Here is a 3,366-nt window from a genome sequence, read left to right as displayed (position 1 = left end):
GTGGAAGCCTCAGTGATCACGCAGATAGTCGGTTAATGCACATTTTGTGTGTTATATGTGTTGCATAGTGTATATAGGGACTACAGGTGTGCCACTATGTCCTGCAAATGTTTTATTTTTATTTTTTTATTTTTTGTAGAGACAGGATCTCGCTATGTGGCCAAAGCCGGTCTCAAACTCCTGGTCTCAAGCTGTCCTTGTGTCAGGCTCCTAAAGCACTGAGATTATAGACATGAGCACGGCGCACAGCTGATTTATTATTTTATTTTCTCAGAACTCTATGCAACCTGATTCTTAATATATAAGGAAAGAGAAGCCAGACAAAGGTGGAAGGAGTTACACACGATGTGAGTGTCATTTGGCACTTAGACAAGAGAGGCGGATTATAAAAATAAAAGATCCGCATGTCGCAATTGGCTGTGGGCTTGGATATGGACTCCAGCACTTTTTATTTTTATTTTTTTTAGGAGATAGTGTCTCACTCTCTTGCTCAAAGTGGAGTGCAGTGATATAACCGTATCACACTGTAATCTCAAACTCCTGAGTTCAAGTGATCCTCCTGCCTCAGCCTCCCAAGTAGCTGGGACTGCAGATGTGCCATCGATCCAGGCTAATTTTTTTTTTTTTAATTTTGTAGAGACGAGGTCTCCCTGTGTTGCCCAGGCTAGTCTCAAACATGTGACCTCAAGCAATCCTTCCGCCTTGGCCTCCAAAGCGCTGGGATTATAGGTGTGATCTACTGTATCCGGCCAAGAAACCAACCCCACCTGTTTTCTATATAAAGTTTAGCATCTAGATACAAAGCAAAATAACTTTGAAAGATCAAGGAGTCTGAAGGGAAGCTGGTGGGAGGGGAATGGGCTGAAGGCAACGTTTTCTGGTCTACGGTTTTGCTTATTCTTGGACTTTCCAAAGTCCCAAAAGAAGCAGAAGGAAAGTGAGAAGGGAGGAAGAGGCAGGAGGAAAGGAGGAGGGCTGTGCCTCTGAGGTTGCAGATTAGCCCAAGGCGGCTCAGTGGCTGGGAAGGAAGGAAGGAAACCCCCAAGGACGAAGGTGGAGTCAGAGTCCTGGGTCCAGCAGAGAGTGGAGGGGAGGAGGGTGCTGGGAGCCAAAGACCTTCCTGCTAGCACTGCAACCTCTTAAACTGCTTAGGTTTTTATCCAAATTTGATGCGTCCGCATTTTGTAGACCTCCAAACCAAGTCACTCAGGGTAACCCAAGCAGGAAGGGGAGGATGATAGGAGAAGCTGCCCCACCTGATGATGCCCTTCTGGCTTTTATCCATTCCTGGGAATGACTCTTTCTCCAACTGGGGGGATGCCCGTATGGGAGAATACAGTGGCGTGGAGCAGCAGTGGAGAATTCCAAGTCCAAAAAATGACTGACATTTTAAAGGAAAGTAAGAAATCATCCTGCATATGTGAAATATTGGAAAAAAGGTTGTTACTAATAATTCTCAAGAGAACACTCTGGTGAGATTGGGTTTCTTCGGGGATGTGTGGAGCAGGGTATATGTACCGAGTGGGCACATCCCACCCTTCAGACTCCTCCCTCAGCTCCTGTCTACTGTAGCAGTCAGAGGGCAGCTCCGGCCCTCATCTCCTCTGAGAGACCCACTCACTCCTTCACTCACTCATTCACTCACTCATTAACCCATTCACTCACTTACTCATTCACTTCTTCACTCGCTCACTCACTCATTCACTCAGTCGTTTACTCATTCACTCACCCTTTTACTCACTCATTCATTGACTCATTCACCCACTCATTCACTAACCTATTCACTCACTCACACACTCACTCATTAACTCACCCATTCACTCACTCAATCACTCACTCATTCACTCATTCACTAAGCCATTCACTCACTCATTCACTCACCCATTCACTCACTCATTCATTCCCTCATTCACTTACTCAGCCATTCACTAATTCACTCTTTCACTCACTCACCCATTCACTCATTCACTCACTCACTCATTTCCTCACCCATTCACTCAGTCATTCACTCACTCAATCATTCACTCTTTCACTCACTCATTCACCTCTTCACTCATTCACTCACTCATTCATTCACTCACCCTTTATCACACACTCACTCATTTATTGACTCATTCACTCACTCATTCATTCATTCACTCACTCACTTCCTCACTCACTCATTCACTTGTTCACTCACTGACTCATTCACTCACTCTTTCCCTAACCCATTCACTCACTCACCCACTCATTCGCTCACTCACTCATTCACCCACTCACCCATTCACTAAGTCATTCATTCACTCACTCACTCATTCATTCACTCAGTCACTCATCACTCATTTATTCCCTCGGTCACTCACTCATTCACTCACTCACTCATTTATTCACTTATTCACTCTCACTCACTCATTCACTAAGTTGCTCATTCATTGACATACTCACTTATTCACTCACCATTCACTCACTCACTCATTCATTCACTCACTCACGTTCTCTCATTCACTCATTTACCCACTCACTCCCTCATTTACTCCTTCATTCATCCACTCATTCACTGACTCACTCACTCACCATTCAGTCATTTACTCATTTACTCCTTTACTCACTCACTCACTCCTTCATTCATTCATTCAGCAGCACCCATGACAGGTTCACTCTGTCCTGGGCTCTCCTGTTACCCTGGGCCTGCAGCAGGGAATAGTCAAAGATCTCTGAATCCACGGCATTCAGAGTTCAGCAGGGGGACCTGTCGAGAAGCTCAGCAGATAGGTGAAATGCCCCATGTGTGACACTGCTGAGGATGTTTTAAGAGAAGCAGGGAGGGAATAGGAATGTGCATGGGGCCCAAAATTTCTGAGAGGGTGATCCGGGGAGGCCTCACCATGCAGGAGACTTTTCAGGACAGACCTGAGGAAGGTGGGCAGAGTGGGTAGGGAGAGGAGGGCCTGGCCTGAGGAAAGAGCAGGCTGGGCCTGAGGTTGTCGGGGGCCTGAGGTTGTCGGGTGCCCGCATGGGCCTCTGGGGAGCACCAGGATCTGATGGGAGCAAAGGACAGGCCAGTGGGCCATGTGTGGGGCCTGTGACTCCGAGTCAGCAGAGAATATGCCTGAATTACATCCTGAGAGGTGTACCCTGACTTTGAAGCTGAGGATACCTAAGGCATGGAGGTGGGGTGGATGTGGGGGCAGAGCATGGGATGGGGAGGGAGCCTGTGCCGGTCCAGGTCAGAGGTGGTGGCTTGGCCCCTGTGGCTCCAGATGCAATGAAGAGCCAAGAGGGACTTTCCTGAGGGACTTAGATGCCGGGGTGGAGGAGTACTGCAAGGTTTCAGCCTGAGTCCCTGGGAGGATGGAGTCACCAGGAGCTGAGGTGAGGAAGACTGAG

Source organism: Mandrillus leucophaeus, unplaced genomic scaffold (genome assembly GCF_000951045.1).
Source record: "Mandrillus leucophaeus isolate KB7577 unplaced genomic scaffold, Mleu.le_1.0 Scaffold352, whole genome shotgun sequence".
In the NCBI taxonomy this organism is placed as follows: Eukaryota; Metazoa; Chordata; class Mammalia; order Primates; family Cercopithecidae; genus Mandrillus; species Mandrillus leucophaeus.
This window is presented reverse-complemented; position numbering follows the sequence as displayed.